Consider the following 23,009-nt stretch of genomic DNA (forward strand, 5'->3'; position numbering starts at 1 on the left):
GCCCCCCCCCCCCCCCGGCCCCCCAGTCCTTGCAGTGGCTTTCCACAGCTTCGGGAGGACACTCCCGGCAGCCGCTTGTCCGTTTCCCCGGTTGGCACCACCTCCTCCTTGAGCTCTTGATTTGTTGTCACTTCCTCCAGGAAGCCGCCTCTTTCCCTCCTGAGGTAGGCAACTTTCCCGTAAGGTGGGACGGAGTCACGCGTGTCCCCACGAAGCCTGGAATCGCTATTGGCAATTTTTCGTTCATTTGTGTCCCACCCTGCACTTGGCGGGTGGGACCCTCTCCCCCACCCTCTCCATGAGGCAGAAATAGTGTCTTACTCTCCACTGTATCCTCCACCTCCTGCCTGGTACCTCATAGATGCTCAGTAAATCCTTGCTGAGCCCTGAGCGAATGAGTGGGTGAAGTTCTGCCCGGAGCCGGGGTGGGGAGGGTCTCAGCACCGCCAAGCGCCAGCGGCTTGTGTTGGGAAGAGAGTCCAGTTTAAAGTCACCAAGACCTTTGTGTCTCCCCCCTTGGGTGAGTTGACCTCTCTGAGGCTCAATTAATTCACTAAAAAGGGGAGCCCGTCCCTACCAGGCACGGAGCCAGACCCGGGAGAGCAGGGGTTAAGCAGGAGCCACTTAGGATGGGCCCATCCAGGGGTGGATCCGTTCATCATGATAAGTGTCATAGGAAAATCAATTCTCTGTGTACTTTTGGGAATTACAACTATCATTTTGGTGTGATTTATTTGGTGTATAACACGAACATGGCCATTTGTTTTATCATTCTGAAAGTTCATCTGAAATTGCTTTGAGTTTCTGGTTTTCGGGAGTGACACGTCCAATTGTTATCGCCTGGCCTATGAAATATGGATCGAGGGACACTCCTGCCGGCCGCTTCCTCCCTAGTTACCTGCTTGCGGTGGCGCGGGAAGTTTTATTGCTTTTGATTTCTCTTCTCCTCTCCCTGCCCTTCCGTCACTGGAATCTGTCTTCAGAACAACGGAGGGTTAAAGCCCGGGGCTTTCCTCCTTGCAGCTCTCGGAAACTTCTCTCTCCTGCGATGATGGAAGAAAATCTCTGAAGCAAGTATTGGACTCTCCACCCCACCCCCGCAGCGCTCCCTGGTGGTTCATCTCCCTCCCCCCACCCCCAGACCTGATCTGGGCCTTTAGGCCCGTTTGCGCATTTGCGCTTGGGCATAGCAGCTGGGGGGCGGGCGGTTGGGGTCTGAATGGACTGGTTTGAGAATTGTCCCCATCACTTAACTGCTGTGCGACTTTAGGCAATTCCCTCAATCTCTCTGTTTTCTCACCTATACAATTGAGGTTATAATCAGGTGAGGATTCCATGCATTAATAGCCTAGCATGTATCCTGCACATAGCGAGGGGGCCGTAACCTCTACCTATTACCATTAGCACAAGCCTTGGTTTCTGCTTGGAGCTAAGCTGTGTGACGGGGGTCTTAGTTTTCCCCAACTGGAAGATGGCCTCATGCTGCAAGTCGGAGGTCTGTGCGAAGATGGGGATGTCACACGTAGGGTGAGTAATGAAAATGCTCTGGCCAGAGACAAAGGGTCTATTTAAACTCTGGGTGTTGCTGTCCTACTGTTTGTCCTTCCCTGTTGTGCTGACAGAGCACATGTGTCTGGGCCCTTTGGGGCAGGCTTCGGGAGAATCCTGGGACGCAGGGTGCAAGTGAGGTCAAAATACTGCCAGTCTTCCCATCTGGCCGTGGCATCTGTGGGGAGGCCTGTGGTTTATTCCTGACATCTTTTTGCAATAATAACACCACCCACCATGTATCACATGCACAGACCCCTAAAAAATCAGCGTCGGGATTTTTTTTTTCTTCCCTGGGACACCTGTTCCATTTTCTTGAAATGGAGCAGCTATCTTTGGATAAATGCCGCCCGACTTTTAGGTCAACGCTTGGCCCATCCAGGGCATGCAGTCATCAGGAACACTCTGTCACACCTTCCATCTACATAGACCTGTGTTCTTTCTTCTTTCCAGGGGAAATGTGCTGTCCCCATTGCCTGGCATCTAAATCTTTTCATCTTTTAAGATTCAAATGCTACCCCCTCCAAGAAGCCCTCGCTCATTCTCCCTGTGCATCACGGTCTCTCCCTTCCTTCTGCTCCCATGACAATTTACCTGCACCTCCGTTTTGGCATCTTTCCCTTTTTCTTTTGCAGTAAGGATCCTTAAATACCTAACCTTATCCACCCAAACGATAGTTGGGTTCCCTTTTGGGGGGCTGTGTCTCTTGCCTCTCAGCCTAGCTCAGCGCCTGGCACAGAACAGTCCCGAAACACAGTTTTCTCGTGTGTTCCATGGTGAGAAGGAAAGTGATCATGTCTTGTTGTTTGTGAAGAACCCCGCGGAAACTTTACAAGGTCACCTGCTGCTGCCGGCTCTTCCTCCCACTTAGAAGTCTCAGACCCGCCTCGGGGGGATGATTTCTGCTGTGGGGGAGCCTTTGGTCGAAATCTCTTCTGTTCTCTGGAAGTGACGAGCTACCTCCACGTCCCAAGATGGAGTCGGGTGAGCTCTTCCTGGATGGCGAGGGAGGGTGCTGCAGGGTATCCCTTTGACCAAGGAGAGCCCAGGGGGAGATGGTTTGCCTGAGTGAGCAGCTCAGGGCAGGCTGGTCCTGGGAGGCGAGCAAAGCGGGTGGTGGGTTTGACCTCATGCAGTGATCCTGGGCTTAGCTCACGGTTAATGGAAGGAGAACATTTCCAGGAGCGATGGTGTTGGCATCACCTCCCCGCCCTTCCACACCCCCAAGCACAGAGGGAGCCCCCCTCCCCGGCAACAAATCAGCAGGGTCTACTTGAGACACATGCGTTCTCCTCCCCCTCCTCCCCCCCCCTCCCCGCTGCGGGGAGGACATCCCCTGAGTTACTTCAATTACATGGACTACTGGGGAGAGTTTTGGCACGAGTCCTAGAGCCACCTGCTTGGATGGAAGGGCGACTAGTGTCCCTCCCCCCTTCCCTCAGGCTGCTTGAACTAGCGCCATTGACCTTCCGAAAGGCACGGCACCGATGCAGGTGTTCGCCTTAATGCCGCTCACTTGGGCCTGTCATTAGCACTCAGGCCTGTGACAGGCGTTCACTGTGGCCCTGGCAGGAAGGTCAGCACCTTGGAGCTGCTGAGTTCCCTAACCTAAAGGCGACACTTGAGGCCTGGCAAAGGGCCAGGCTCGCGCTGGCTGCCACGTGGCCCCCCGGGGAGGGCCGGGTGGCGTGGGGTCAGCGTGGGGTCAGCGTGGGCTTCGGGAATGCTCCGAGCTGGGGGCAGGGCTGAACACCCGCTCCTCTGCTCCTCTGCCGTCCCTGAGAGCCTTTCCTTGCCCTCCTTCTCCACCTAGGCCCTCCCCTGGGGGGTCACCGAGGTGACCTGGGTTGCCTGGCTGGGGACAGCACTGGGATAAGCCCGGGACGCTCTGGCTGCAGGCCTCAGCCCCGGCTGTGGACCTCCTGCCCCGCAGTTCTGCTCTTTGGAGGGGGGTCTCAGGCCGGTGGGGAGGTCTCCGGGGGCAGGGTGGCTGTGACTTCGGCCCTGACACCGACCTCATTGGCGCTGCCCTAGGACTGCGCCTTGGGTGCCTGGGGTCCTTGGTGGGACATGCCTCCGGGGTAGAGCCCAGATAGCACCCCAGGTCTTCAGGGCCACGACAGCTGGGGGGAGAGCTGTTCTTTTTAGTTTTCTCTGTACCTCGGGGGAGGGGGTTCTGGGAGAGGCTCAATCCATTGCCCTGAGTATTAGGGATAAAAGAGATTCCGGGGTTCATTTAATTTATTATTTCTCAAATTTTTCTATGTATTCCCAACCCTCTGTCATTCCTGTCATAGCAGTTGTGGTTTGAATTCTCTGCCCCTTCTTTGCCCTTCACTCTCTGGATTCATAGGAACAATAATAACCAAAACAATGGCAGCCTCCGCCACCAATGGCATTTCTTACGGGTTCATGGTGTGGTCACCTCACTTTACTGATAAGGAAACTCATGCCTAGAGGGCATGTGACCTACTCAAGGTGGAGCTGGGGATCGAACCCAGGTCCGAATGGCTCCCACTGGTGCACTTAGTCACTCCCCTTGGCTACCACCGTTGAACGTGTGGTGTGTCAGTCCACTTGGGGCTTGGGGTCAGGAGACACTGTGGCCTCCAGCAGATCAGACGACTGAGGCCCAGAGAGGCGATCCGGCTCACCTGAAGTCACGTAGCTAGCTTGTGACCGAGCTGGGGCTTAGCTTTGCTTAGCCGATGAATGACTTGCTTGTACCCAGATCCTTTAGGGGGTTCCAAAAACAATATGTCCCATACTCCATGAACTCCCATTTACTGTGTTCCTAGGTGACATTTATCAGGCTTTTACTCTGTGTCAGGCACGAGTTTCACTTCTGGCTCTCACGACTATGACCTATGTTCTGGCATCATCCCCTCTTATATCAAGACGTGTGGGGCCCAGAGATGGTAAGCAGCTTATCCAGGGCCACACAGCTAAGATGGGCGAGATGTGACTCAAACCCATGTCTGGCTGATGGCAGAGCCCTTGGACTCATTCTTCAGATGCTGAGGAAATGACTGGAGAACCACAGGGGCTAAGCTTTGAGGGCGCAATGTATGATGGGACATCAGAAAGGAGAGAGATGTGTGGGCTGGTCTGGGGGAAGGGTGGTGTTCAGAGGACACGGGACTTGAGCTGGGCTTTGATTTCAACGGGACTGGGGGGAGTCTGGGAAGGGGACCTGGGTGGAAAGAATGTCCCAGATAAAGTCGGGGGTTTCAGAAGGGTACATTGAGAGGCTAAGTGTGCCTGCTCGATGGTGGAGGCCCCTTCTTTATTTGACTCTCGGATGCTTCATCCATAGCTACTGTCCCCTGGTGGCTTGACTCTAAGCCTTCTTTGGGCAGCCAAGAAATGTCCATTTGCCACTGAGGAAATAGGAGTGTTTAAACACGCGTGACCGAGTGGAAAAGCACGTGGTTTACAACTGGGGTTGAGTCTAACGCTGTAGGCTACTAACTGTCTGTCTTTGGGAGACGCCGAGCCTCGCCGAGCTCAGTTCTATCGTCTGTGAAAGCTGGGTAATAACAATTAGCTTACCTACCTCACGCTGTAATCTTTGATAATCAAATGAGATAGGTTCAGGTGAAAAGCACTTTGTAAGTTGCAAATTGCCCTAAGTCATGATTATTAATTAGATGTGAATGTGAGTAAACAGGTTGTGCGTGTTTATGTGTGGTTAAGTGGTTATAATTAGGGTTATGTCTTTCACTCTGAATGCGAATATTGACGCTTACGCATATGGGGTGGTGTGTGCGTGTGTGTGTGTGCGTGTGTGTGTTTATCTTTTGGTCTCAAGAATAGCTCCTGGGAGGCATCACCCAGCAGCAGACCCCAGGAGAGACCACCCTTTACTGCGTGAATCCGCAGGCTGGGCATAGTGGCTCCCAGTCGCTGTCTCATGGCCTCCCTGTAATCTGGAAGTCCGTCGCCTTGATCATATCATTTTCAACTTGTCACAGAGCCTGGATTTGAACCGAGGTGTGCCGACTCTAAGCCGCTGCTGCTCTTGCAAGAAACCAGAAGGGACCCCTGTGAACATAGAGGCATCTGGTGTTCCCGAGAAGCCCCGGCCAGGCGGACTGACACCCTCTTCCTAGGTTACCCCAAGCCCCGATCTCATTAGCACCTCCCGGCTGGCCAGTTTCACAGGGAGTGCACTCTGCTTCCCCTGGGCGACTATGGGTACCTCCCAGCTCACACCCTCCGCTGAGCCCACCCAGGCTCCTGACTCTTGGACCAGGCGTCTCCTGGCCTTTCCAAGTCTCTTGTAGACTTTGTTCTCGGAAGCCCGACCCTGTTCTCCAGGAGATGGAGTTAGAAGAACGGCTTGCTTCTTTCTTCGCAGCCATTTTCTCTGGGACTCACCCTCTGGCCAACACCCACATGGCAGGGAAGCTATCCTAAGGGTCCTTCTGGAGAGGAAGCCCAGAGCGAGGTTTGGCAGGACCCTTAGAGGCCCAGGGGAAGACTCCACTGCCACCAACTGTGGGGGCTGCTGGAGGATTCCTTCCTTCCTCAGCCACGGTGTGCTTGGCTCGAGGTCCTGCGGGACTTTGGTCCCCGCCTCCTCTGCAGGCCGGGGTCTGGAATCCCTGGTGACAGTCTACTTGGAATGTCTACCCTGAGGCTCAGATTGGCGCTTGGCTGGCCTCAGGCTGTCAGTCACCTTTGAGGAGCCTGGGGAGAGCTCTGAGCCCAGCTTGCAGAAGGCTGATTGTCATTTCCTACCTGAGATTGACACCCCGATGGCCACACACTTCACGCTGACTACCGTGCCTACAGATAATGCCTGATAGCCGACGCACGTTTACCGTAACTCAGAGATAAACGTATATTGACGCATAATTTGGAGCTCTAACTAATTTTACTTTGATGATGGAAATCATATACACCTACTGTAAGAAATTAAAAAAAATACACATGTATGTCAGGAAGAAATAAAAGTAACCCTTCAGCCTTCTCCTGAACGATAGCCAGGCACTGTTATCATTTTGTTATATTTTCTGACGTTCCTTCTCGGCCTGTTATGCCCACACGGCCTGTATATCCCTGGGTGAATGATATGTATATGTGCGGTTGGCCCTTGAACAAAATGGGTTTGAACCGTGCGACGCCACTTATATGCGGATTTTTTTTTCAATTATACAGTACGGTAGGGTAAATATATTTTCTCTTATGATTTTCTTAATGAATTTTTTTCTTTAGCTTAGTGTATTGTAATATATAACACATATAACGTACAAAATATGTTAATCAACTGTATCATCGGTAAGGCTTCTGGTCAACAGTAGGCTATTAGCAGTTAAGTTTTAGGGGAGTCAAAAGTTAAACACAGATTTAAAAAAATTTAAATTCAATTTAATAAACATATCGTGTATTATTCGTTTCAGAGGTAGAATTTAGTGATTCATCAGTTGTATGTAACGCCCAGTGCTCATTCCATCAAGTGCCCTCCTTAATGCCCATCACCCAGTTACCCCATCCCCCCATCCCCTCCCCTCCAGCAACCCTCAGTTTGTTTCCTAGAGTTAGAGTCTCTTATGGTTTATTTCCCTCTCTGTTTTCATCTTATGTCATCTTATTTTTCCTTCCCTTCCCCTGTTTTGTTTCTTAAACTCCACATCTGAGTGAAATCATATGGTATTTGTCTTATCTTTCTCTGACAGACTTATTTTGCTTAGCATAATACCCTCTAGTTCCATGTCGTTGCAAATGGCAAGATTTAGTTCTTTTTGATGGCTGAGTAATATTCCGCTGCAGCCATATACCACATCTTCTTTATCCATTCATTGGTCGGTGGATGTCTGGGCTTTTTCCATAGTTTGGCTATTGTGGCCATTGCAGCTATAAACGTTGGGGGTGCAGGTGCCCCTTTGTACACACGATTTCAGACCGCGTGGGGGTCAGAGCCACAAACCTCATGTTGTGCAAGGGTCAACTGTGTATGTATTTAATATTCTTCTTCCCCAGATCAGAGAAGTGCACCGAGAGGTCTAGGAGTTACTCTTGACCCTTCCCTCCCCCCTGCCTCCCAATCCCACCCCTTCCCCAACCCCATCACTAAGCCCTACTAATTACGCCCCTCTCATTGCTCCGAGATCCACCCTCAGCCACTTTCCTCTCCCACGTGAGTTCCTGCAGTGTCTCCTAACGGGTCTGCTTGTGGCACGTGAGCCCCCCCCCCCGCCCCCAGTGTCCTAGCACAGCCACCAAGCGCTTTGGCACAGACTGCCTGGCTCCACCTCTTGCTAGCTCCTTAGGCAGCTTACTTCACTGCTCTGAGTCTTGGCTTCCCTATCTCAGGAAGTGGTTAGGATCCAATAAGGGAACACACCGAAAGCCGAAAGCGCCTGCACTGACACCTGCCCGTGGCACGCCTTCTCACGGCAACACGAAGCTCTTTGGAGCCACGGATCTGATCCTGCTGTCCCTCCCTGTGAACCTGGCAAGGGCTTCCTTCCCACCGCCCTTAGGGTGGGAGCAGACCCCAGCACAGCTGAGTTGGTTTGGCCTCTTTTGGTCTCATTCTCTCTCTTTCTCCCCCCATCTCTCCCTCCCCCGCCCCCAGGGCCCTTCTTTCAGTCCTTGGAGCTCCTCTGGCCACAACGTCTCTACATATGCCCCCCCTTCTCTCACCTATAATGTGCTTATTTTATACGGGCTTCTTTCCCCATGTTCTTCTCTTATAAATAACATGAATATGTCTTTGTGCAGAAATCTCCATGCAGGCCTCTGATTACGTCCTCAAAATATGTCCTTAGAAGTAAAACCACTGCGTCAAAGATTATAGACATTTGCAAGGCTTTCGATGAATATCACTAGAGCACTTTCCAGAAAGCAAACATCTACTTCTTCGTCTTCTTCCCACAGGTCCCTTCCCTGGGCTTCTGTGAACTTTTATTTGAACCTCTCATCTTGCCGTGATCATATCTTCTTTATGTTAGCATTGCTTGTTTACCCTCGGTCTCACTAACTTGGACTGTAAACTAGTCGAGGGTAAGGGCTGTATCTCACTGAGCTTCGTCTCTCCCTAGGGACCTGGTCCACGGCAGATGCCCAGCAAACATTAGCTGAGCTGGACGGAACTGAACCTATGAGTCGACATCAGTCCCTTTCCAAAGTGGGACGAAACTCAGGAATCCAGATGTTTGGAAATAAATCAGCGGGTCTCCAAATATCTAAATACGAGTGAAGAATCCAAAATTTGCTGCATACCACCTGCGTCTTTTTCCCTCTCCCTCACTTTCTCTCTGTCCCTCCCTCGCGCTCTCTCCCTCTCTTGCCAGCCTAATGGTTGAGTGAGAGAAAAAACCCAATTTAAACGTTGTGTTTCTAGGGCATCTGGATGGCTCAGTCAGTTAAGTGACTGTCTTTGGCTCAGGTCATCATCCTGAGGTCCGGGGATCGAGCCCCGCATTGCATCGGGCTCCCTGCTCAGTGGGGGAGCCTGCGTTTCCCTCTCCCTTTGCCCCTCTCCCTCTACTTGTGCTCTCTCAAATGAATAAATAAAATCTTAAAAAAAACCCCGCTGTGTTTCCTATTTCAGAGTGGAGGAAGGGGAGGTCTGAAGGAGCGGCAGCTCGGATGGGGATGGTGCCCCCCAAGGTCTGCACACCCCCCCCTCTGCTGTTTCCTCTCGGGAGGGAGGGGCCCCTAGGACCTTGCTTAACTTCCCTGAGGGTAATGTCTTCCCTTTGCTCCTGCTGTGTCCTGCCTCTGGATAGGGTGGGAGAAAACAGAGCAGCTGTTCTCCTTACTGGTTTCACTGGGGGTGTCCTGTTCTCACGCTCACCCCCACCCCCCGGGGCCACCAGCGAGTGGTCCTGCTGCAGGGGGCCCTCGGGGCACGTGGAGGGCGGGCACTTGCTCCTCTGCAGGGGTGGCTTGAGTGCCTTGTGCGTGGGATGCCATTGGCTCCACTTTTCTTACAAAGCTGAGAAGTCCCTATGTTCCCCAACGGCCCGTTGGCCTTTGGGACCTGCTTCCTGGCTGCTCGCGAGTCGCCTCTACCCCAGAGAGAAGCACTTAGCGCTGTGGCCTGGGATATTTGATTTGGAAAAGCTGCGAGGCTTCGTCTGGAACGACCTTCCTATTTTGAGATGGGAACTCAGAGACATGGATTATCCCCAGCTTGACCTCTCGCGGCCTCTCCGGGCTCCTTGCTGCTCTCGCATGTGTGTGACACACGCTCGGTCACTGTTCTAAGTGTATTTCAAACAGTAAGTCGTTTTATCATCCCACAGATCCTATGAGGTAGGTGCTCTTATCCTCGGTTGACAGACGGGGAAGCTGAAGCTCAGAGACGTCACCAGCTCTGGAGAGGCTGAGCCGGGAACCAGGCTCTGGGTCCGAGTCCCAGGTCACAGGCTTCGGGTCCCTGTCACCGGGGTAGACTCTGAGCCTGTGTGTGTGGCTGTAGGTGTGCAAATGTGTGTGTGTGTGTATGTGAGAGAGGGAGACAGAGAGAGACAGGGAGAGAGGAGGAGAGAGAGAGGGATGGAGAGAATCTTTGTCCAGCCCGACGCGGAGGCTCTTGGCGCTTGGGTAACAGAGGAGGCAGCGTGATCTGGTCACACAGGGGAAAGGGCAAAGGGCTTAGCCCTGAGTCAGACCCGGGTTTGACAAGAGGCTCTGCCTCTTGTTGGCTGTGTGACTTACACACCCTGCGTGACCACTCTGAGTCTGAGTTTTGATTTCCTTATTTGTAAAAGATGAGGGTACTTACGGCTAGTGTTGTTACTCAGGTCCATGGTGAAGGGCAGTGCCTAGCACATAGTAGGTCCTAAAACAAATATTATTGATCTCCTCCTTTCACTCTAGGCAGGCTGGAAGGTACAGGGCGTTTGCCCTTTCCTTCATTTTCCAAAATATTCTCTCTCCCCAGGCACCCCGTCCTGGCCTGTAGGTTCCTGTGATGTCAGTTTCGTCCGCACCAGAGGACAGCAGGTTCCTGCATGAACCCTCCCGTCAATGTTTTACACGGAATAAAGGAATAGAAGCATCCCGAAGTGTGAGACCTTAAAAAGAAGCAGGAGATTTTCTGGTGCCTCCCAGATGCCCCCACCTGTCTCTTCAACCTCTGTTAAGGCTTCTCCCTTGCCTGTCTTTGGACGTGTGTTTGGAGGCTTTTCTCAGAACCCACACTCTCTACTTTGTCCCTGGGCACCATCCACTTGGCTCTGGGCCACAGGGTGCCTGGCTGAGCTGCCCCCGGAGCTGTCAACACGGCTGTGCGTGCTGGTATGCCGCCTGGGGGCTCCAGAGAGGAAAGGTGCAGGAGGCAGGCAAGACCACGCCAGCTGGTTTGCGTTACCTGCCAGCCTGGGAACGGCCCGTAAATCAAGGTGCACAGCTGAGGCTGCCTAGAGCGGGGGTGGGGGGTGTGGGAGAAGGGAATGTGGGGGCGGGCTGTCATGTGGCAGGGAGCAGGCTCGGGGCACAGGCCAGTGGGTAGAAGCCCTAGGCAGGCTGCTTTTAGCTCAGGGTCAAAACAAAACAAAAAACCGAGTTAAAATGGTTCAACGCTGGGAGGGGCTGCTGTGAGGTGGTGAGCTCCCTGTCCTTACGGTTATTCCGAAGGTTGATGTTTACCCTCGGGTGCCGTGGTCGTAAGGACCCTTGTAATTGGGACGGAGATGGCTTCTTCTAGCTTAGAGATTCCTCAGGCCTCAGGCTGGGTTCCTGGTCTGTGAGTTGGCAAATTGAGGCTATAGGCATTTACTTTTGTTTGCTAACTTCACGCTGTTCTAACCATGTGCCAGGCTGCGTTCTAGCTGCTTACAAACATCGACGTCTTTCCTTCTCGTGAGAACCCTCCCAAGTTGGTGCTTACAGGTCTGCTTTGCGGAAGGGAGCCCGAGGCACAGAGAAGGGGCTTGCCCAAGAGCTCCCAGCTAGTCAGTCTGACTCCGATTCTGTTCTCCTGGCTGCTCTGCTACTGCAGTTCCTTCTGGGCATTTCCAGGAGGGCCTGGCTGCCGTAGCTTAGTCTGGGCATGGCTGGGGGTTACATCTGGCAAAGTTCGACAGCAGGCAAGCAAAGCACTCTGGGATGAGCGGGTTTTGAGAGGGGTCCCGTTGTGCAGGCACAGTGAATAACCCGAAGGCTGTGGTTGGCAGCAGGTGTGATAACACCCAGGTAACAGAGGGAGGAGACAGACCCTTCCAGAAAGGCGGGAGGCTTACAGGGAATCGGAAAACCTGAACGTCCAGACAGGCAAGTGACGGCAGGGGTGTTAGTTATTCGTCATGGAACTCCTCCAGGACCTGGGGAAGAGAGGACATGTAATTTCACCGAGAAGGGGACTCAGTCCCTGGGCAAGGTGAAGGCTATGGCACCGGGAGTGATGAGCCGTGTCAGGAGTGTTCAGGAGAAAGGACGTGATGCGGAGCCCCAGGTCTGCGCTGGGGACAGCTGCCCCCGGAAAGGAGGGCTGGCTGCAGAACCCAGAGGCTGGGGTTTAACCCCTAGATTTGCTGCTTTTGTTCCTTGTGTGATCGGGACAACTCGGTCAACCTGTCTGACCCTCGGTTTCTTATCTTGAAAGGTGGTGATGATAACTGTCGTGCACGATGGCTTGCAGGTGATCAAAGCATAATATTTGCTTACGTGGAGACTTACAAATAGGAGGGGCTCACCAGATATCCTGGGGGTGTTTTGCCTTAGGTGGAGCTGGATCTGACAGTGGGTCTCAGGGGAAGGTGAAGGAGTGGGGTGAGGGTGGGGGTGGGGGCAGGTCAGAGGCAGGAGGGCTCCAGAGGGAAGGGCCGAGAAGGCCCAGCCTTGGAAAACACCTCCTGCCCACCCTGGTGTCAGCCAACCTCCACACTGGGTTCCTCAAGTTAGCCAGGGGCTTTGCAGGACCCTCTGGGGGCTGACCCCTGGATCAGGTAACTGGGGGCTATGGAAGGGAGGCTATTAAGAAGCTACCCAGAATTCCAAGTTGAAAATCAAACCCAGGGCCAGGGAGCAGGCGGGCTCTGCAGGCTGTGAAAGGTCCACAAGCTCACCCTCACGTTCCCTTCCCCACCCGACCCCTTCTAGCATGTTCTCGCCTGTCTTTCTCTGAGGGCCTGAGGGCTCCCTCCATCTCCTCATCTGCAAAATGAGCGGACTTGGATAGCAGGATGACGAAGGCTAATTATATACCTTCCCTGATCTTAAAGATCAAACGTTTTATTTTTCTGTTAATCTGGAAACTTAGGAGAATCACCTACAGGTTAGAAGTCTGCAGTAAAGGCAGTTGGAGTAACAGAAAAGATCACAAATTGAGAGTAATGATAGTAAGAGCAGTAACCTTAGATCCAGAATGCTCTAGAATGAGTGACAGCACCCTGTGTATTGCGTTTAATATGTATCACATTCCCATCTTGTAGGTGAGGCGACTGAAGGCTTGAGCTCACACAGCTGGTTGGTGACAAAGCCAGGCTCCTCACCAGGGTTTTCTGGCCCCAGCTCGGGTTCAAAGGAACTGCGTGAAGGCATTGCCCATTTCTAGGTCTCAGTCTCCCCATCTGTAAAATGGGCGGATTGTTCCTCTGGCAGTAAAATGTTAAGATTTTCTGACTTCTCTGTCGCTGGGGGTGCGGGGGCTTCTCTTGGCTGGTAAATATCTGTCTTGGTGTCCAGAGGGTTTGACAGTCACCCCATTTCCCCCTCATTGTTAATGTTGACCACTGCTGGCACAGGAAACACTGAAAGTAAGGCCCAGAGGGTGACCTCACGGATGCCTCTGGATCTTCTTTTCACCTTGTCAGGGGTGGGGGAGATTTTCAGAACCGCAACACCCTGGATTGTTAGAGCCGTTGAGGTCATCCTGTGTCCAGGAAGGTCTGGCTTGGTGGGTGTTTGCTCCAGGCCCTTGTCTTCAGGAGGACGGGCCAGATGACCTAATAAAGTCCCTAATAAAACTGCCTGGGCAGGTCACCAGCCCCCTGCTTTAAAGTCTCATTGAAGAAGGAATGTCTACGGCAGTCCCTGGGTAACACATTACAGAGTTTCACGACCCTCCTCGCCAGGAAGCTGTTCTTAATGTTTAACCTTAATCCCTCCTGCTGTAATTTAAGGCCCCTTCGTCTTGTTGAGTGCAAATGGAGAACAGCTGCTCACGCTCATCGTCTGACATCAGCTATTTCTCAAGATGACCCTGTGAGACAGGCCAGGGTCATTAGACCCAATTTGGTGCTCAGCAAATATGTATTTATTCCTGTGTGCATGGGCCGCAGGCTGGTTTGTTGGGCAAGAGCAAGAGCGGCGAGCCTCTCCGGGGGTCTCTTTAGAGGCTTGTCTGCGGACGCCTGGGTCACACGGCGGCCCCCGGACGCCTGGCTGCCTTTGTCAGTGCTCCTCTACGGCGCTCCGCGGCCGAGGCGGCACTCGAAGCTGGAGACGACCCATCCGAGAAGCTTCCAGATGCAACTATCTGGCTCTTCCAGAGACTTGGATGTGGCTCTGTTTCGGGGATCTCGCTTTAATTGGCGAAGCTGGGGATGTTCCACGAGGGTGTACGGATTCCCTGCCCCGCCGAGCGGCCAAGGCCAGGGCAAGGGGGAGGGCCGAGGGGTTTCTGAGACCACGCGGAGGTTGTCCTGGCCTTGCGTCCTTTCTGAAAGGAGGCCGCGATGCAATCCACTGCGGCAGTTTACCGCCCGTCATCGCTAGGAGCAACGGTATCGACAACAAGACCGGGAACGACAAACCCCACGGGGCCTGCTGGGCCAGGTGGGTCTTTCTCAGTTCGAATCTTATCTGGTTCTTTCTCTCTCCCTGGCCTATTTATGTTTGGAAGAACAGGTGAGCAAGTGTGCGGGAATTCTGGAGGCCCGGGCCAGCACCCCCGCCCCTTCCCGGTTGGGCCTCAGACAGGCTCTTCGCATCTCTCTGAGCTGTGCTGCTTGTGGTTGCGGCGGCCCCAGATCCCGGAGGGGCTACATCCCTCTCCCCAGAGCGGGGAGGGGGGCATGCTAGAGGCTCTGCTTGGTGGCAGGGCTCGGAGGCTGACCTGTCCCCAGGCACCCCCTCCTGGGCTCTCTCCTTCTGTGGGAGGCTGCATTCCCATCGAGCTGTGCCTGGTGTTTATCAGAGGCCTGGATCAAAGCTGCCCAGGTCGTAAATCTCGCTCTGTGGTTGTCAGGCCCCAGGGCAGCTGAAGAGGGTTGACAGCCCTTTGGGCCTCAAAGGAAAAAATTTGCTTTACTCCACCCACCCCCATCTCTGCCAAGAAGCTGTCCTCTCAGGAGCCACTGCCGGGCCATTCCATTCCTGGGAGCTGCTTCTGGGGGCCAAGAAGAGCTTGTGTGTGGCGGGGGAGAGAGGGCAGAGCAGGGGAAAGGGAGGCAAGGGGGAGGGGGACAGAAGCAGCCCGTGTGTGTGTGTGTGTGTGTGTGTGTGTGTGTGTGTGTGTCTCAGGAGAGCTGTATGCCATCACCTGTGCCTTATGGGTTCCTTTGCTAGGGGAAGGTTGGGGGTGGGGGAGACGGACTCAGAGCCAAAAGCGCCCCAAGAACTTTTGGACCCAAACCTCTCATTCTAAAGAAGAAACAGAGGCCCAGAAGCATGAGGGGCTTGCTTTCAGCGCCACAACGAAGAGCCAGCCCTGAGAGGGCCCCGAACTCTAGGAGGTCCCTCCTCAGCCCTCTCTAGGATTCATGGAGCCAGTGTCTGTGGGTTTCCAAAGACACCTCAGGGACCGTGTGACGGAAGAAATTCACGGCTGGTGCAGAAGGTGAATGAAACCACGGGGTCTCAGAAACAGCTGGGTGGCGAGGGGCTGGGGCGCCGGCAAGGGCGCCCCTCCCTGGACAGACTTTCTCATCTTGGTGACTGCAGGCTCTAGGAGTTTCTGGTACTGATCCGTGGGAGGCTTTGAAGGGCCTTGATTTGCCTCTGGGCACATGGAGACTTTGGCGTTCATTATTTTAGCTCTTCAGGGAAGAGTAGAAGGACCACTTAGGCCCACGGTCACCATTCCCTCTTCTCTTTAGGGCTTCCCGAAGAGTCAGAAGTACTAGTGAAGGAAGGGGGCGTAGAAATAACTCAGCTTAAGACTTTCATTTGTTCCTGTGGAAAACGAGGCGCAGGGAAAGGAAGGGACCAGTAGCAGAAGGGAGAGCCATGGGCGGAGGGCGGCCCCGGTCTGCCGTGTGGCTCCCAGGACCTCAAGCCCGAGCCGCTTCATAAGACAAATACGCAACACGCATTGGGGTCGATAAACCACATCTGTGCTTATATCAAACACATAAACATATATGGCCACGATTTCAGGAAAATGTCCTGCAGATAAAAGCAGCTTTAAATCCCCTATAAAATGTTCAGGTCCAGCGCTTACCTCCTAGCGGCTCAGCCCGTCCTCGAAGCGGCAGCCGCTCGGTGCCGATCGGGGATCTGCGTGTGTGAAGACGGTGTGGAGAAGCAAAAGGGACGGAGAACGGGACTTGGAGTCACAAGGACTTGGGGGCCAGGCCAGGCTGGACTCTTGCTGGCTGGTGACCTTGGCCAAATGAGCTCACCGTTTCTCGTCTGTACTTATGTCCTAGGAGGCTGTAGTAATGAAAGGGGGTCAGCTCCCACAGCAGGGCTGGGCTCGAGTATGTGCTCAGTAAGTGTGAGCTTTTATTTTTAAATTAATTAATTAATTAATTAACTTGTTTGTTTCTTAGGGAGAGAGAGGGTGGGGGGCGCAGAGGCAGAGGGAGAGAGAATCATTTTTTTTTTTTTTTTAAGACAGGAGAAAATCCAATTTAATTACCTACGCACAGGGGATTCACATAAACATGAAAGCTTCCAAAGACAGGCAAAATGAAGTATATATGTTATTCCAGACTGAGGAGAAGAGGGTAGGTGGCTGGGGCTTTAAAGGGAAGGAAGGGAATTTGCAGGAAAAACAAAGAATAAATGCTTGGGAAGCAAACATTTGCTGGGGCCACTCCAAAACAATGGGACATAGAGAGAACTTTTGACCCAACAGGCTTTGCTGGCTTCGAGGGAGAGAGAATCTTAGGCATGCTCCATGCCCAGAGCGGAGCTGGACACAGGGCTCGATCTTACAACTCCGAGATCATGACCTGAAATCAAGAGTCAGACGTTCTACTGACTGAGCTACCCAGGCACCTCTAAATGGCCACCTTTAGAGACACCTTGGGGTCTTGGTCCAAGTCACATTGAAACAGACCGCACTCTGGGATTCTCCCCCCCTGTGTAAGCTATGGACATGATGTGTCTGTTGAAATCTAGGGACAAATCACTTACAAGGTGAACGAGGACATGAGAAGGCCGGTACAACCAATTCAGAAGACTTAGCCTAGTCTCAGATGTTGCCAGAGGACTGGTGGCTTTTAGGGTCTGTGTTCCAATCTGGGGGGCTCATCTCTGTTATGGGCTGGATTGGGTACTCCCCCCCCCAATTCATCCGTCCAAGTCCTAATCCCCAGTACCTCAGGAGACTGTATTTGGAGATAGTGTCTTTAAAGAGGAAATTAAGGGAAAATGAGGTCATGAGGGTGGGCCCTAATCCAGTTTGATTGGTGTCCTTTTAAGAAGAGGAAATTTGGGCACAGACAGGCCTCCAGGGCAGATCATGTGAAGACACAGAGAGAAGATGGCCATCTATAAGCCAAGCCCTGAGTCTCGGAAGAAACAAGCTGCCAGTGCTTGGATCCTGGACTTCCAGGCTCCAGAACTGTGAGACAGGGCATTTCAGTTGTTCAAGCCACTCTGCCTGTGGTACCTGGTTCCGGCAGCCAGAGCTGACTAATGCAGATTCCGCCATCTTCTTCCTGAGACCTGGAGTAGCAGCATGGCTGCCCTTCCATGGCTCCCCAGTTCCTGTCTGGCGGAGGGGAAGGGCCCACGGACCAGTGCTTCTTAGACCTTTGTGTGTCTGAAACTCTCTTCTGGGGAGCCTGTTAAAGATGCTGAGTCCATGCCCATAGCCCGTTGGGGTGTCTTATCTAGTTATGTCTGGGGAAGCCCCCCGGGGCCATTCCCCTGGTGACTCTGATGACAGGGTCCACCCCTGAGGGGCACTGCCTCAGCCCTCAGGCTTGCCCAGGTCTTCCTTCTTGGGGGTTGGTTCTGAGGGGAAGCTGGTGGATGTCCCTCCTCAGTCACAGAAGAGGCTAGATTGTTGGTAGGGCTGGAAGCTCCCGGATCTGCCTGGACATGAGCCCTCTCCCTGTGCTCCCCCACCCCCGCCTGCCAGTCGCGCTGGCAGCTGGAGGCCTGGCAGCCCGTCTGCCTTTCAAACCTGTGGCGGAGTGAGTGGAGACAGGCCTGGCCCCCAGGCTATGGTGGAGCAGGAGCAAGTGGGGAGCTTCATGGGCTCACTGTGGGGATGGGCGTGGAGAAGTTATGAACTCCCCGGCATCTTGCTCCTGTCAGCTTCCAGCATGACATACGCACAAAGGTACCTTTTATAGGTGGGAAATTATAGGTGCTGCCACTTCAAAGGCCTTGGCAACCAGAGCTCCTCTTTGATAGATGACAGTATTATTAATGGTGATTTATTGCTGGGGCCATTTTGACAACAGAAATAACCAGTTTCCCCACCTTCTTGGCCCCCTCCCCCCACACCTTGTTGTTTTCTTTGTGGGGGGTGTGAGTGTGCTGTGGGGCATCTGTTTAATGCACACAGTGAGGTATCTGGCTTATTAACTTGTCATCATGTGTCATAAAGTTTAGTGAAATGCTGGCAGATTGTAATCCTAAACAGGGCAATTACCCTATTATTAAAGCAGCTTTCTTTCTTTCTCTCTCTTTATTTTTCTTTCTCTCTTTCTCTCCCCCCTCCGCACCCCCTTTCCTGGTTGGGTTTGTTCTTACCTCTGTCTTACTTGCTTGATTAGTCACGGGCAGGAGCCTCCTGCTTTGCAATTATCCCCGAGTAAACCTGGCCTTGGCCGGGGCTGGGCAGAGCTCAGGGGAGAGCGTGCTGCGGGAGAGGGAGCACCTCGCTGCTTGCTGCAGCCAGCTAGCCTGGGTCGCGGGGACGTGAGCTGAGCCAGTCCAGGCAGCCAGAAGCAGGGGGTGGCGAGTGGTTTCTGGGTCCCCAGCCCTGGGTGGCGTGAGGAAAGGGAAGACAGAACTTGCCAGGGTACAGGGTACTGGAACTTCCCCTGTCTTCACAGCTTCCCTGGGTCTCTCTCCAGAATTTATCACCCCTTGCCTTTTACTAGCTCCCTTTTGGATCTGGAACTAGAGGTGGAAACAGAAAAGGCAGGACGCAGTGGGTGGTGGTGGTGGGGAAGTGAGGAAGGAGAGGAATCCCATGATCTGAGTCCTGGCTGCCACTTCTGCGCCGGAGACTGGGTTTCTAAATCTATAAAATGGGGTGACGATTCTCGCCCTGTCCGCTTCACGCGATTCTAGAGAGGATCAAATTAGATAACGGGCAGGAAAGAAGATGGTTGATGGTAAAAGGCTCTGCAGAGCTGAGGGGTAATTGTCATTCATAGGCGCCATTGGCAGGGTCTGATCTTGTGGCTGATGCAGGCTCAACTCCTGTTATTCCAAAGGGTGGTAAGAACGTCGAGGTTCAGTCTCCTGTTTCTCGTTGTATTTCTCAAGGTCGGGATGACCTTGATTTCTAACTCTACTGGGAAGGCATTGTTTGACTTGTGGTCAGAACGATGGGAAGTTTTAGGCACGATCATGACAAGTAGTTGTTACAGGTACACTGCTGTGTTAGGATACAGAGCGGAACAGGCTGGAGGAACACTGAGTAATTGGATTGCAGTTTGCCAAACCTTGAAAGGACTTTAGACATTAACCAGTTTAATTATCCCATTTTATAGATTTGTAAATCGAGGCTCTGAGAGGTAGAGCAACATTCCTAAAGCCACCGGGTGAACTGTAGGCAGAGGTGGGACTAGAATTCTTGTTCCTGGCTCTGGTCCAGTGCTTTCTCCCCCGGGAGAAGCACCTCAACAGCTTTGACTCTGGTTGCTCTTTCTCTTCCTTTGTAAGGAGACTTCACCCCTCCCTTCAGGTACTCCCCTCATCAGTTACCTCTCAGGAAAGGATCTGCTAGCAGTCATTTACACGCTAGTGCGAATTGAAACCAATATTTAGTTCTCACAGATGAATTTGCTTTGGGAGCCTCATCCCTGGTTACGTGGAGCTGGGCTTTTCTTCTGTCAGTGAAGTTTCTAGCACTGAAGAGAAGAGAGGTAATGCATTTTTGAGGCAAGGAGTCATGATTCTTATCCTCTGAAAATCACACCAGTTGTCTTCTCTGTAGGGCAGCAAGGGCCGGGCCCTGCTTCCCGATTTGCACTGTTCTGGACCAAGATCTATGTGTTCATATTTCAGAGCGTGTTTTTCAGGACCTGTCAGGGAGTAGGGTTGCACAGATGAATGGGGTCAGGCAGGTTTAAATATGGAAAACCAGCAGACAGATTTAAAAATGGGAAGAAGCCAGACAGAGGGAAGATAGTCCCTACACACAACACCTGCCCCTTCTGTTTGTTTTCTGCTTTCTTTTCCGTAGCTGGAGAACTCCAGCAGGCAGACTGGTGTTAAGAACTCTCAGTTCCAAGTTTCTGGTGCTGGGAGAGTTGCTGTGCCCCCGCTGTGTGCCAGACACGGTTCTGTGTGCGGGGTGGTGGGAAAGAGACCTCCCTGAACCCCACAGAGCTCAAGCTTAGAGTCAGGACCACAGGCGAGGGAGAGGGAGAGACTTTGCCTGTGGCAGATATGCTGGGCCTCCCTACTTTTGCCCACGAAGTGAATGACAGTGCTGTCTCTGTAGGACACCTTGAATGCCTGGCAGAATGCGATGAGATTTAACACTGGTAAATGATGGATGGGACCTTCGCTGTTCGGGCAAAGGGAGCAGAGAGGATTTGGAGATGATCCTCGCCTCAAATCCAGGGTACTGAGCTTGAGGAGAGAGGATGAGAGAGAGAGAAAGCAGAGAGAAGGAAGGACCCGACAGGAAATAGGATGACTCTGATTTTAGGCATGTCGATTGCAGGGGAGACCAATCAGCCACACGCGAATGCCCTGCTGGCCTTGGAGAAGGGTCCTGGAGCCTGGAGACGTGGCTGAGATGGACAGGCAGGGCTGCAACCTGGAGGACACAGGTGGCGTCTGAAGCCAGGAGAAGAGAGCGTATCTCTGTGGGGAGGAGAGGTGCAGTGCAGCCCCCAGGGGGGAAGGTACAGCAGAGTAGGGGTGAGGAGTGGCATTGCTCTCTTCACTCAGTCCCTCGATCAGCAGTCACTGGGGAGTTTGCTGAGACTGACCAGCTGGGCCCTCCATCCTGGAGCACCGAGAGGAGTGGAGGATGAGGAAGGACCATGGTGGAGACCCTGCTCCTTGCCTCCCTCGAGTCCATGGTGGGACCTCTGGCTTGGCTGGCTGTGTGTGGTCCTGCCACAGACATACTGGCTCCCACTCCCAGGGGGCTTTGCCAGGGCATGGCTGGCCTTTGCCCTCTGAATTCAGAGGGAGGAGAAGACCCACTGTCCCCCATCTTTCCTGGCCATTTCAGATGGCCTGAGCTAATCTATGTCATTACCCGATGCTGGTATCTTAGACAGTTCACCTCATCTCCTGTGACTCAGGTGAAGAATAGGGGTATCACACCTGACCTGCTGACCTCGTTGGATTGCTGGGGAGCCAGGGCTCATCAGATAATGGATGACAGGTATTTTGTAAGCTTTAGGGTGATAGGAGGGAGTTAGTTCCCATGACGATGACTTGTACTCTGTTATTGGCCCGCTTTCCAAGCTCTTTCAGAAGCTCTTGCAGGCCGCCCCCCTTCTCTGAGGAAGCTCCGGGGGCAAATGCTCCCAACCTCCCTGCCTGGAAGGACCAGATTTCTGGGTTCCAGGCAGGGCGGGCCCCTCTCCCAAGGATCAAGGGGGTGAAGGAGCATCCCCTGCTTTTGAGGGGGTCTTCCAAAAGCTACACCACATTCGCCTCCCCTTGCTAAGCCCGCCTTCCGTGTGGAAGCACCGTGCTGGCCCCGGTCAGCCCCACGGAGCAGGCCCACACAGACGGCAAACCGGAAAGTCAGCTCGCTGGTTCCGAGGGCATCTCCAGAGCCTGGAGATAAGGGGGACGGGCAGGGCGAACGCCGGGGACTGCTGTGTACTAGCCGCTCTGTCATTGCTCAGGAAAGCTCCTCCCCCTTGAGAGATTTATGGCTGAAATCCCTTATCTGAACCGAGCATATTTCATCTGAGCGTACAAGGGTGTGTGTGGGATGGGGAGGGAGAAGAGGCCGTCTGGAGACCGTTTCCAGGGGTGCTCAGTACATTCCCGCCCCCTCCCTTCCCCGAAGGGCTGTCTGCAAGCTCTTTCTGGATCTGCCAGAACTTATATGGTGGATCTTCTCCTGAACCTGGCGCCGTGTAGACACGTCACGTAGCATCTGTGTGCGAGGGTCGTAGTGATGAGGAAGATGGTGGCCTGGACAAGTTTAATTCAATTCAATTCAGCAAATATTTAGCCAGTGCCTGTTCTTGCCAAGGGCTAGGAAAGCTATTATTATTATTTATGGGGTGGGGGGGAGGGAAAGGCCTCGAGAAGGTAAAGACAGATGACACAGGACCTTTTTTCTGGAAGTTTGAGGGGCCGGGAGACGCCCACAGTGACTGGGTGGGAGCGGGGTGGGGGCCGCCGCCACGGAGGGTCCGGAGTAGAGCCGGGCACGGGCAGGATCCTTGCTCTGCCGCTCACTCTCCGGGGGACCCCGGCTTGGTTTCTTGTCCTCTGGGCTCCTTGCTTTCCCCACCTGTGAAATGGAGACCCTAGTTTTGTCCTGACGGGAAGGTGAGACGATTTGGTGTATGAGGTTAGTGCTGTGCAGGGTCAGTAGCTCGGTAGGACACTATCACACACGTGGTGATGAAGATGGGACGCTGGGACCCACCGGTGGGGCCAGGCTGGAGGTGACTGGGAGCTCAATGACTGTCACCAACTCTGGGCTCCATGTATGCTGGTTATAACTGCTCTTTTACAGTTTTTAAAAATTTTAAATTAGTTTATTTTAATAGGCGATATACATCCGAGTGGCTTAAAAGTTAAAAGGTATAAAGAAATACGGATGGAAGAGGACAGTCACCACCTGTCCTGGCCCCTAAGTACTCCGTTCCCTTGTCCCAGAGGCAGATCCTGGGGTACCGTGTACAATGCCGATGATGCCGGTGGTGATAAAATACCTAATCCTCATGCAGACTCACCAGGTGCCTGGCGTTGTTTTAAGTGCTCATATTAACTCATTTAATTCATATCCATTTGGATGCTATTCCTATGCATAACATATTAATTTATTCAATCTTCAAAACAAAGGCTTCTAAGGGAGGTACCATTATTATCCCCACTTCTCAGAACATATAACATATGATTAAATTCTTTTACTCCGTATTTTCCATTTGAAACGTTTATTTACATTCCCCCCCCCCAATCCTAATAGGTAAGAAAGACCCCTAGACAACGTGATA

The sequence above is a fragment of the Ursus maritimus genome, unplaced genomic scaffold (genome assembly GCF_017311325.1).
Source record: "Ursus maritimus isolate PB19 unplaced genomic scaffold, ASM1731132v1 scaffold_28, whole genome shotgun sequence".
Lineage (NCBI taxonomy): Eukaryota > Metazoa > Chordata > Mammalia > Carnivora > Ursidae > Ursus > Ursus maritimus.